General features: G+C 36.2%; 1 long non-coding RNA gene across 1 annotated transcript in view; it reads right to left on the bottom strand.

Annotated features, from left to right (window-relative positions):
• LOC129646528 (uncharacterized) overlaps window positions 1-13,821 on the bottom strand; it is a 287,290-nt gene that overhangs the window by 49,250 nt on the left and 224,219 nt on the right. Inside the window, exon 3 of the long non-coding RNA XR_008712004.1 lies at window positions 8,294-8,555. This is a non-coding gene — a long non-coding RNA (uncharacterized LOC129646528). The remainder of the gene's footprint in view (window positions 1-8,293; window positions 8,556-13,821) is intronic.

Here is a 13,821-nt window from a genome sequence, read left to right as displayed (position 1 = left end):
AAAATCTCAGAATCCAAAGTTGTGAGAAATGGTATTTTTCAATCCAGCAGCAGTGATTCATCTTGGAAATTAAGGTTTGTGATGAGAAAAAGCCTCACTAAAGTGCCAGAGTCAATAGTCCCCCTACATAACCCCATCAATTAAAATCAGCAGCAACTAGTGTTTGCTATGCTAACAAGAGCCCAAAAGAGGGACAGAGATAGTTTCTATTTGGACACAGACTTTCCTTAACCCTTATGTAGAAAGACACTCATAATAAAAAACCTATTTTTGGCTTAGAGAAACCACTCAACCTCAAGAGGATTAGCATATCTGTCTATCACAAGACATGAAGCCCCTTTGTCATCTCTCCAAATGTTGTTTACATATTTTAAAGTAAAACAATTCATTATTCAAGGATCAAGGAGGACTAGCATGATTCTGAACTCAGAAGTCAGACTGCATCTCTTGAGATGAATGAGTTTATAGTCTTCTTTGAACATTCTTTCATTCAAAGAATCTTAACTGAGCATCTGCTAGGCACCAGATATTGGGCTAAACATTGGAATTAACAAAAATAAAAGACAGAGACCTTTTAAGAGTTCTTTAATAGCTAGTGGAGAGATATATAATAACAAATAATTATAACTCAGAAGATGAATTGTTATTAATCAGATATAGAGAAGATTGGGCTTCCTTGGTGACTCAATAGTAAAGAACCTGCCTGCTAATGCAGGAGACACAGATTTGATGCCTGGCTCAGGAAGATCCCCTGGAAAAAGGAATGGGTACCCACTCGATTATTCTTGTCTGGAAAATCCCATAGACAGAAGAGCCTGGTGGACTACAGTCCATGAGGTCATAAAGGAGTCAGACATGACTTAGTGACTGAACAACAACAGAGAAGAGTATGTGAGAACACAGATGATTAGTTGAGACTATGACTGGTTTGCCTAGGGGAGTCTGAGAACTTTCACTTAGAACATTCTATATGAGGTTTCAAGTGAGAATATGGATTTTTTAAAGGACCATTGGGTGGAAGGATAAATGAGACAAAGGAAACAGTGAGCCCTGAGGTAGTAATAAGGCTGTATCCATATTATGATGAAACATCTCCCCAGTTCACCCACATGTACAATCCATGCAGTCACCCTCGGTCTCTTCCATTTTCTGTAGCATAGCACCAGAATGAGTAACTGCATTTTTTATTAAATTAATCAGTCCTTTAGATGGCATTTAAACTCAATCTCCTTTTCTCCCTACTTTTCTGGTACAGGTTCATGATGAAATCTTGCAGATGTTACTACAATATTAGAAGATACTTTTCAGCTCCCTGGTGACTCCAAAATGAGTTTTATCATCATTATAGTTAATAATAATTGCAAATAAAATTCTTAGCTTTTATGTCATAAAAATTGATTCTCACTATACACCTCTCTATGAAAATGTCATATCCCTTAAAAATTGCTGCTAGAACAAATTATAATACAAAGCACTTACATAGCATTTTTGTTTGGGGAGGTAATTTCAGTTTATTGCCCTCTGTTAGTGGGAAAAAAAGCCCTGACAGGGTTAATTATCTTCCCTAAGATCACATGATTCATGGTAGTACTGAGGAAGTGAGAACTCAAATTGAGGATGACACTCCCAAGGAAAACCCAACCAATCTGCCTTATATTTCATTCACAGGTGGTAGGGTAGGTTGTGCACATTTGATCTTTCTTCTAAGTGGAAACTGTAAAAACTAAGCAAAATTCTGAAGAATTTCCAAGAAATAATTCTGTTCAGAAGGTAAGTTTTCTTTATTTTAGAGCTTATCACCCAGCTTAAATCTAATTCTGCTATTGGAACACCATACTAGGTCTGTTAATGGGAGGTTTGAAGATGATAATTAATTTTGGTATACTATTGCCAATTATATCCTACCAATGTGGCTTATATCCAAGAGCTAAAGAACATTCATGAAGAGGAGGGAAAGGCTATAGTGATATTCCTGCCTACCACTGTTTTGCCAGGTTTCAGAGGAAGCTGGCAAAAAAGGGAGACATCTATCTAGCACACTTTATGCTTAGTGTGACTATGGATCTCCCTAGTTACTAAAAAGTGTTGATTATCAGATGACCTCAAACCAAAATCAGAAAACAGAATCATCAAAAGCCAAAGAAAATGTAAATACACATGTAGAGAAACTTGCTATGAATTTAAAAGACCATCAAGGCTTCCAACCTGATTACCTATTAAACAAGACTTTAAAAATTGACTTAGCTCATCTTAGAGCAGATAGACTGAGCAGTCCTTTTGTTGTTGTTGTTCAGTTGCTAAGCTATGTTCAACTCCTTACAACTCCATGGACTGCAGCACATCAGGCTTCCCTGTCCTTACCATCTCCTGGACTTTGCTCAAACTTATGTCCACTGAGTCGGTTATGCCATTCAGCCATTTCATCCCCATTTAATAATCATTTAATCAATCATTTAATAATCAGCAATTATATATTTGATGTCTAGTGTATGCAGGGTTTTGTATCAAATAAACCCTGTGAGCAATAGCCTTGTATCAAATAAGACCTGTGTGCAATAGAAGAGATGAACCTGATGAGATCTCAGCTCTCGTAGAATTCATGTTAGTTAATGACCCTGAGTATCATTCTGAAGTTCTTCAGGTTCCATCTGTGATACTCAGTCAAATCTTACAGGTGGATCATAGCACAAATGTGTTTTATTTGGTAGTCTTGGTAGTCACTTATCTCTGTGTTTCTGAAATTTTGATACACATCTGAGCACACAGAGGACTTGTTAAAAGACAGATTGCTGGATCCCACTCCCAGAGTTTCTAATTGATTAAGTCTGGGTTGATTAGGTCTAATTGATTAGGCCCAAGAATGTGCATTTTTACCAAATTCACAAGAATGCTGATGTTGTGGCTCAGGAACACCGCTTTAAGAAGCATTACTTAAACTTATTTATTCTGTGCTACAGTTGTAGAACCATGCCTTTTCAGTGACAGATAGTGGTTTGGCATCACAAATGTATCATCAAGAATGTCTTTACTACCTGACCATAAGTTTCTAGAAAATGAAGTAATATTAAATATGTTCTAAAATCGTTCAAATTTACCTCAAACACTCTATGACATTACTTCTTTGAAGTGGAAGCTGCCATTTAAATGCATAAATAACAAATAAAAAGAAACTTTCTATTTCCTCTATTTTATTAAGAAAAAAGGCCAGCAAAATACAAAAATGGGCCAATTATTATAACATCGTCACTCTTTACTAAAAAGAAAATAGAAACCCCTTAATACTTTCTTATAAAACAGTTTAATTGACATTTATTTAAGAAAAAAGTATCCTATAATCTTTTAAAATTTAAATACTTGGCAAAAAATTCAACCTGTAAATGACTATAATTGCTTTTCAACAGAATTTCTAACTTGTGGTCCAATTCATGTTTATCATAGTCTGTGATTTTTGTCTAAGCCTATGAAGTCTGTGATTTTTGTCTAAGCATATGAGGAAGCTGTGTCAGAATAATTAAAAAGAGGTAGACCATTTCTAACAGTGATGAAAAAAATTCTCACACACAATATATTTCATCCAAATTTTCTGTAAGTCTTCTTCTCTGGCTTCTTCAAATATGATCACTTAAGACAATGACCCACTCTCCTAATGGTGAAAAAAAATATGTTCCTTGCCAAGTGGAACTGTAGGGTTCACTGAATACAGATGATAACTTTTCCTTTAGTGTGTCTAAGTCTGTGTTGAGAACATAATTTAATAAACTTTCTTTCTTTTTCTCCCTGATGACTAAAGTCCTTAGGATTAAGGCCAAAATCGATCTCAAAGACAAGATACAATTCAGAAGTCTATTATAATCTTTGCACTTAGAATTACACAAAATAGTAAAATTGGGAGGCTACATTTTTCATATTGTGATGACTTAAGAATATTTTTTTCTTAGATGCTTTTGAATTTTTAACATTTTAAAAATTCAAATAATTTGGATATTTAATTATGAAATATTCTTTAAAACTAAATTGCAATACCAACTCAAGTACCATGTGAAATACAGATGAGGTGTCCATCCTTGAAGCACAGGGTATGGAATTAACAACCATAAAGATGCCAGTTGGTACCATTCCAAGCCAGATGAACCATGCCAACTCATCACAATGTCACACTCCAAAATTTTCAATTTACTAAACACAGAAATCATTTTCTAACCACATACATCCTTAAGTCCACAGATTTAACAACAAAAAATATTTGTCATTAAATTTTCATTCTGTCCTACTTTATTTTATACCCTGTTTCTTATAGCATAATTTTAACTGGGACTATCGTTTACAGGTAGTAGGGGAGAAAGTATTTACTAGTATAAAAACATTTTAATATTACAGTATAAAAAGACAGCCAAAATTATGAAAAGAGTTTACCTGTTCATAGATGTTCTACTCCCAAGGCAATGAAAATCCTAAATACTCATTCAAATATATTTTGCAAAATGTTTCAGCTACTCCAGCAGGAATAGAATGAAATTAAGATTTTTAGGCCTTGAGATCCTTTTCTATGTAGGACTAGGAACCTGGGTTTGAAGCTATCAGTAGAATAAACCAGGCAAGTCTTGGAGAGAGGAAAGGGAAAGAGAGAGACTGATATGAAAGGCTCATGGATGGGAAAAATAAGGTAATACTGTGTACTGCATTTGGAAGTTACCATAATAAAACATACATAATTCTTGACCTGGGAATCACCAACTCTAGATAATTTACGTTAGAGTTACAAAAAAGTTACAACTTCTAACTTTTAAAGAAGGATGGAGGATTTCTTTTACTACCCTTAAACATATATAGATGTTAGATTTATATTAAAATATAAAAGAATTTTTAAAATCGTTCACACTTTTTAGGCAAAGTTCTAAATTTACTCTTCCACTGCGGGGGAAAAGGCAAATCAAGTCCAGAGATTTGGCTGGGAGATTTGATTTGCTTTCAGTATAGTCCAGAGAAGGCAAAATAAGGAGGAAAAAAACAAGTTTGTTGCCCAAGGTGGGCATAATTCTTCAGAAATCAAATTTATAATAAGCCAAGATTAAATCTGTATTTAGCATTCCCAGACAGTCTTTGAAACTTTCCATTACAAATCTCACAATGAAAGATCTTTTTAGAGTGCTGCTATACAGACGGTAAGGTTTGCAATCATTTTGGGAAAAGCTTTACTGCTTTGCAAGTTCTAAAATGGGAGAGGACTTTATGAATGCATTGTATTCCACATTCCATCCAAAATGATCTGAGAACATGCCTAGCACCTTTATTTGACTTCCGCTGCTCTATTCTCTCTTATCTGTTTTGACTATAAGAAAACACCTGCTCAAGCACATCAGGAAAACTGTCTTGACTGGTTGAGTTGGAGAATGGCCAGAATGGCAAAGACAAATGTCCAGGCACCTGAATAACGCTGACCATTTTATCTCATTATGACTCCTCCGAATCCTCTTTTCTCCAACTCTGTTACTACCATGACCACAAATAGCTTTCACTAGCAATAGTTGCCAGATTTGACCCATTGCACATATCATTGTTTTTTAAATACTTCTAGTAGGGAAAAATACACACACACAAACACACATACACACTTGTTCTTTCTCCACATACACATTTTGGCCTTTAAAGCTATTTTTAGCCAATTCAATTCATTTTTGTTCATTCCCACTGCATTCTTTTTAGAAATGGTTAAACTATCAAGAGAAGGAACAGCCAGCATTTACTATACTGACAATGAAGAACAACAGCCTACAGGTTTATTACACTGAACTATGCAGGGATAGTCCCTAGAGGTTTTAGAATTTCAAAGTGCAACTGTTTACACATTCTTAAGTATCTGGATATTTCTAGAGCCCCAACTGGGTCATATATCATTATCTGCAGTCCAGCTAGATTTCATAAAGGAGTTTTATTGCAAAGTTTCGGATAGTAACTTTAAAAGTGAGCAAAAATTAACTCTGAAAAACCATGCTGTAAACAAAACAAAATAGATTCCAGAAGTTCAGAGTCCTTTGAGCCTCAATATCTCATAACTTTCCAAAAACCTCTCCTCTTATGGTTTCTCTTTAGGTTTTTACTGCCTTTTGTTCATAGGCTAATGCATTACCTAAATATAGATAGCCATTTTAGTATAAATTCCAAAAGCCATAAATGTTTCATAATTGAGCATATAATTTGAAGTAAGAAAGCTTTCCACTCATCCCCTTTTACTGTTGCAAATTGGAAAATACTCAGGTAATTACTCCCTTAAATAGTTCAATGCTTGTAACTATATATATACTTTAGGAACATCACAAGTATCTTTTGCTCCCCAGCGTCATATAAAGGGGGGAGGGGCACAAAACAACTTCACTTGTCCAATTAACCAAATCACCCAGAGGTTTGATTCAAGATTCCTTAATGAATTCAAGATTCATTAATCCATTAATATAATACACTGCTAAGTGGTGGGTTGTCCAGTTTTCATGATGCTTTTCACTTCAATTCAATGGCTGCAGTTAGAATGAAAAACCAGCATTTGCAAGATCAGCAAGATGATGCAAAACCTTACACTAGATGCATTTTTTTTTTCTGTCTCCACAGTTTGTCTGAGGGCAGTCAATGCCAGAACACCAATAGGGAAGTGATTTTCAGTCACAGAAAGTAGCATTCACTTGCCCTTATTCAATACATAAAAGGGCAAACAAAACACTTGATTCCTATGACCTCAAACACTTAAACAGAAAGCCACCAGCCATTTTATGGTTTTCTAAACATACTCAAAGGTAGATTGCCAGATTGCAACTCTACCACACTTTAGACTACAGCACGTATTTCCCACTAGAGTTTATATATCACAGATGTGAAGTATCGTATATACTGTTTGGGCATTTTTCAGTCATGGTACTCATATAATTGACATACGTGGGAACCTCACATGCAGAGAAAAACTTATCCTAAAGCTCATCATTTTATGTCTAAACTTGGACAGAGTGCATAAAATCCAATGCTGAAAAATATTACACTTTTGTAATTAGAGATGGTATAAATTATCCTGATAATTTGGATTCTTCATTATTTTAGTTAATTCTATATGTTTATTATGATAGGAGTCTATGCATCATTTGATATATCCTGGAGACTTCATTGCTTTTAAAAATAATTGCAGATAAATGGAAGAAAGTGTTCAGTTTATGGTCTATTTATCACTGGAGGACTCTGACAGACGGTAGGTAAGTTCACAAGAAAGAGACTTATTGCTGAAAATTATATTCCTTTTATGATTGCAGTCTATGCAGTATTTTCAAAGGCCTTAAATATAACTCCCAAATAGTATAATCATAAAATGAGTCTTCTCAAATTTTGGAAACTCAACAAAAGGTATGCATTGTATGGAAATTAAAGACCACAATAATTAATTTTGATCCATCAGGCTGTCAGTTTCTTCTATAAAAGAGTTCCAGAGGAACCCATTACTCTCCCCACTACACAAATGTAAAGTACTTACACAGATAGTAATCTAATAAAGATAAATGGCAAGATAAGAGTAAATTCTTCAGTAGAAACCTGATTATTTATAAGTCCTTATGACCATCCCAAATAAGACAAGGAGAATGACATAATAATGAAATAGAACAGTACAATTCTGAGTTGATCCTTTTCATTTAACCATGTCAGAAAAGACTCAAATTTAAAACAAGCACCTGTCTTAAACAGTGTCTCCAATCACCTTACTGTTTCTGAGTTGTATGGTGGCATATATAAGGACATACATTTTTATACTTCCTCTAAACTCTTTTACACGCTTTATAGTCACTTTAGTATAACTACCAGTTCAACGCTCAAATGAAGGATGCACTTTTCTTCAGAAAGAATGAGAAGTTCCAAATCCATATGACAATGAAACACTGTAATAAAGTCTGTATTCAGTTTAATATCATATGTTTCCAGCAGTTTGTAAATCCTACACCAGTTCCATCAAGAAAAACTGACATAGATCAGAAACTCTTCTAAAGGCTCACTAAACTTTGTTTCTGAAATACACCGTGATAGATTCTAAGTCAAAAAAAGCCAAAGTCATCAAGGCAAAACAGTTATTTAGTGCAAACTACTCTCTCTATCCCACATACATATGCAAATGAACCAAAAACTACTCAGATCTACCTTCAATTCAACTCAAACCAACTAGGTATCACCACTGTCAGTGCCCTGCCGTACCAATGCCCATGCTTGAGGTAAATGAATAAATCTACATTCGCAGAAGCAGAGAGAAGAAAGAAAACCTGGGCCCTACCTTGATTGTTTTCGAGGGCTGACACTTGATGTGATGGGACACGCTGGCAGTTTGGTTCATGTTTCAGGACCCTGGACAGTGCACGATCCCAGGTGGAGTTCCACGATGAACTGGAGATCAGGTCTCCTTTACTGGACTTCAGCTGGGGCTGCTGCTGTTGCTGTTGCTACTGCTGTTGCTTCTGCTGCTGCTGCTTCTGCTGCTTTCTCACTCCGGAGGCTGAAACGCTGTCAGATTGGAGGGATCTGTATCTCACTTAGCCCTAAAAAAAGCATTCACTTGGTTCATCAGTCTCAAAGCTCTTGGCGATATGGAATAGAAAACTAAAGACTGTTTCAATTCACTTGCACTGTACCTTTTCAGTACTGAGATGTGACAGCTTCACAGTACAGCCAATGATCTTGGCTCTCATTCTCTTTTCAAAGGGATGAATACCAGAAAACGTACAGAAATCAATTGCAGTACCACAGTTTAAAGGGATATTCTCAACTTCCCTAATTCTAACCAGTTAATGCTTTTTTTTTTTAGCGTGAACTAAATCTTTCTCCTTTTTTTTTTCTCTGTATCCCTCTCCTGTTTTTTAAACCATAATTCATTCTCATTCTGATACTAAATCTTACTTCTTCCAGGGTAGCGTGTGAAATCAAACCATCAGTAAATGCTGAAAAGGACCTGTTGCCTAATTTAAGATTGGAGGTTTATATATCTGTATGGTAAAGGACTGGCATTCTCTACCCATATTTAAGAAATTCTGCAGTAACAGTCAGCCAAGACACTGAATCTTCTGTAAGCAGGAAGAAAGCCTATGATATATAAGAAAAGTTTTCAAACACAATAGCTATTGGATGTCACGCCAAAGCAAGAAAATGGTTTCTTTTTTCCTTTTGTTTTTATGTTTAACCATCTATTTCCCTGATGCCGTATTTGTTTTTATTTCTTGGGACAGACTAGTATTGAACTCATGTCTGTCTAACTTCCCACATAGTTACCTTTCTGTTCCAAAGAACACTCTAGGCAAATATATTATAAATAGTTATGAAAAAAAGTTTCTCTAGAGTCACCAGTCTCAATTGTCACATCAGTGCTAAGATGAATTTATCCTAATTAGAAGTGAGAGATCCAGCAGGGTTGACTTAATGGAGGAAATTATTTTCCAACATGTATTATAAAGTATTAGATGTGACCTAGGCTGAGTCTGTATGTCTCATGTATTTTTGAAGACCAACACTTTTACTCATCAAAAATATATCCTGCTGGTGAAATGCCAAGTTTATAAAATTAAACTGCATGAAGCTTTCAAGAAGCTTTATGACTAGGCCCAGAACATTACAGATAAACTATAGTATAAAATAAATAAACTAAAAAGTTTTGTGACATAATTTAATTTCTACTTGATTTAAAAATACATTTCTGTAATGGAAAAGGGATCTAAATATTCTGTACAGGAGTCTACAGATGTGTGAAGATGCCCAAGTTGCAGAGACTGATAGTTCTTGAGCACACTGGAGATAAAGATTTGACTTAATCAAGATCAGACACTATATCAGAAAGGTTCATGGCAGGAGTATTAAAGAAATTAATGAAATATTGGGCAAAATGATGGAGCCTATAGGGAACTGGCCAAGGCCATGTCCAAGAATCTGGGGTACCAGTATTAAGGTATCACATTGAACACAACCAAAGGACCAAGAAATCTTGTGATTCACAGTTTAATATTTTAAATCATAAGTTTGACCATCTTTGTGCCTTACATTATATTTTTTATTACATGGGATGTTTTAATAATCCATAAATTAAAGAATTTATGTTAAAATTTTCAAACATTTTGAATTTGAAAATAATTTTTAAATATATTATATTTGTGGGATATAGCCAAATCAGTATTTAGAAGGAATTGTTTATATTAGAAATGCAAAAGTACACAAAATTAACAATTAATAAGTTAAATGATCTCAAGGAGTTAAAGAATGGTAAAAAATAAGATCAAATACAGTATAGGGGATAAAATAATGAAAAGAAGGGAAGAAGTTAATGAAGTGATAAACAATACAAAGTGTATGACCCAGTGGACAAACCCACAAACCCTTAAACATGCAGTTAGCAGGGTTGATAATCTTTGAAGAATTGATGATCCCATACAAGTAGGGTTGACAGCTCCTCTTTCTTAGATGATACTTGGTAACTAGATATCTGAGGAAGCTTTGAGCCTAATTATCTAGGTAGTTCAGGGAGAATGGGAGTTGGGGTGATGGAGGCATCTGGAAGGGCAGGGTGCAAATTCAGACAGAGTTCTTCATCCACATTGGAGAACTACACAGTATGGGGAATAACCATCAATACCCCAAGGATTCTTACTCAAGGACAATGAGAGAGTCCACACTTACATGTTTACCACAAAGAAGGCACAGGAAGCTCAATTTAACCACTATAGTCACATAAGACTCCATGCCTTTCCCTCCTTTCTTCAAAACTGTCTTCCATCCCCATGTAGATGGCAGGTAGAATATAAAAAAATACACTGGCATTGCCATCTACAGGTAAGTGGCCAGGACCTACCTTAAATCCTTTTCCAATGTTGAATTTTACAAACAAAAGAAAAAAACTCACATTAAGAGAAAAGGGTGACTAGTATATATCACACACTCCCTTTCCATTTCTCCCAGCCTGCTGCTACTGCTGCTAAATCGCTTCAGTCGTGTCCAACTCTGTGCGACCCCATAGACAGCAGCCCACCAGGCTCCCCCGTCCCTGGGATTCTCCAGGCAAGAACACTGGAGTGGGTTGCCATTTCCTTCTCCAATGCATGAAAGTGAAAAGTCAAAGTGAAGTCGCTCAGTCATGTCCGACTCTTAGCGACCTCATGGACTGCAGCCTACCAGGCTCCTCCATCCATGGGATTTTCCAGGCAAGAGTACTGGAGTGGGGTGCCATTGCCTTCTCCGTCTCCCAGCCTATACTATATCAAACATCAAGTCCAAAGAAAAATAAATCACTCTGAACAAAAAATATGACCGAAGTCTCATTTGGGGTATAGTTTTTCCTTTCAGTTACATTGTTTTTTTAATGAATTAAAAAAATTAAAACCATTCAGTTCAGTCAGTTCAGTTCAGTCTCTCAGTCGTGTCCGACTCTTTGCGACCCCATGAATCGCAGCACACCAGGCCTCCCTGTCCATCACCAATTCCTGGAGTTCACTAAAACTCTTATCCATCGAGTCGGTGATGCCATCCAGCCATCTCATCCTCTGCCTTCCCTTTCTCCTCCTGCCCCCAATGCCTCTGAGCATCAGGGTCTTTTCCAATGAGTCAACTCTTCGCATGAGGTGACCAAAGTATTGGAGTTTCAGCTTCAGCATCAGTCCTTCCAATAAACACCCAGGACTGATCTCCTTTAGGATGGACTGGTTGGATCTCCTTGCAGTCCAAGGGACTCTCAAGAGTCTTCTCCAACACCACAGTTCAAAAGCATCAATTCTTCGGCGCTCAGCCTTCTTCACAGTCCAACTCTCACATCCATACATGACTACTGGAAAAACCATAGCCTTGACTAGACGGACCTTTCTTGGCAAAGTAATATCTCTGCTTTTCAATGTGCTATCTAGGTTGGTCATAACTTTCCTTCCAAGGAGTAAGCATCTTTTAATTTCATGGCTGCAGTCACCATCTGCAGTGATTTTGGAGCCCAGAAAAATAAAGTCTGACACGGTTTCCACTGTTTTCCCATCTATTTCCCATGAAGTGATGAGCCCAGATGCCATGATCTTCGTTTTATGAATGTTGAGCTTTACTCCAAATTTTTCACTCTCCTCTTTCACTTTCATCAAGAAGCTTTTTAGTTCCTCTTCACTTTCTGCCATAAGGGTGGTGTCATCTGCATATCTGAGGTTACTGATATTTCTCCCAGCAATCTTGATTCCAGCTTGTGCTTCTTCCAGCCCAGCATTTCTCCTGATGTACTCTGTATATAAGTTAAATAAGCAGGGTGACAATATACAGCCTTGATGTACTCCTTTTCCTATTTGGAACTATTATAATTTTTTAAAATTTTTATTTCAAATATATAGATTTTTAACAATTTTGTGAAATCTTCTATCTTAATATGTTGAACTGAAATTACTACCAGAAAAAAATAGAGATTTTTTAAAATTTAGCCAAGTGTTAGAAAATTATTAGTACTGATTAATAAAGATAAAAATTCATATATAATTATTGTAATTGGGATATATATGGTTAAATAAGTTCAGTGTGAAAACAGCTATAAAGTTTCATAAGTTTTTCACATGGTAGGATTTTTTTTTTTAATGTTTAGATCTATTCAGAAAACACTACACAGTGAATCATAGTGAACTAGAAACTTTAGGAAATTTAATCCAAAAGACCACTTTCAAATTTAACACTAGCAATAATCATATAAAAATATGCTATTTTCAGATTCCACAGTTCATGGAAAAGTAGAAGTGAATCCCTTCCACCCTCCTCACCAAATAAATAAGGCAGATGGCTACAAATTTTAGAAAATATAACCCATGGTAGTCCTTAAACAGCTATTGTTTGATCTGGGAAACGGAAATCTAGAAGTGACCTAAGGCAAATGTCCCTTTAGCAAAAATATTATCATACTATCAAATATGATTTCACTGCCTTCTCTCTCTTTAGTTCATATCCTGTTATATCTATTCCTAACCAGCTAGTCACAATGATGATCTACTAATTGAAAACTTAGGCAATACCAAGTCTTTATCAATGAGAATGGTATTCAAAAGTATGTTAAACTGTTTCTTTGATATTTGGATTTCACTACAGGGGCTTCCCTGGTGGCTCAGACAGTAAAGAATCTACTGCAATGCAAGAAACCCAGGTTCCATCCCTGGGTCAGGAAGATTCCCTGTAGAAGAGAATGGCTACCCACTCCAGTATTCTTTCTGGGAGAATTCCATGGACAGAGGAGCCTGGCGGGCAACAGTCCATGGGGTTGCAAGAGTCAGACAGGACTGAGCGACTAACACTTTCACTTTCATTTTTCATAGAAAATCCAAGTTTCTAAATAACCATAAAGGAAATCACGTCCTCATCTTAACACCCACTCTGTTATGTCCCAGAGTTCTGCTTACCTGTCCACAGACTGATTTGCATTGCTTGCTAGAATTGGAATGCAATGTCAAATCATCAGCTTCATTGGCCTGGAATGTAAGGTTACCTAATTTCAGCTTGCTTCTTCTTTCTTCATAAATGTAATATGCTTCTTATATCTGCTGAACTTCAGATTGTTTCCTAAATTCATTCAGGTTGATGTCAGTGGCCTCATTCTGGCCTTTAAGAATTGATCTTTCCTAGGAACCAGCAATGGAGAAGGCAATGGCACCCCACTCCAGTACTCTTGCCTGGAAATTCCCATGGATGGAGGAACCTGGTAGGCTGTAGTCCATGGGGTCGATAAGAGTCAGACACAACTGAGCAACTTCACTTCACTTTTCACTTTCATGCATTGGAGAAGGAAATGGCAACCCACTCCAGTGTTCTTGCCTGGAG

Source organism: Bubalus kerabau, chromosome 3 (assembly GCF_029407905.1).
Source record: "Bubalus kerabau isolate K-KA32 ecotype Philippines breed swamp buffalo chromosome 3, PCC_UOA_SB_1v2, whole genome shotgun sequence".
NCBI lineage: Eukaryota > Metazoa > Chordata > Mammalia > Artiodactyla > Bovidae > Bubalus > Bubalus kerabau.
The sequence above is the reverse complement of the archived record's forward strand: the minus strand, read 5'-3'. Positions and strand labels throughout refer to the sequence as shown.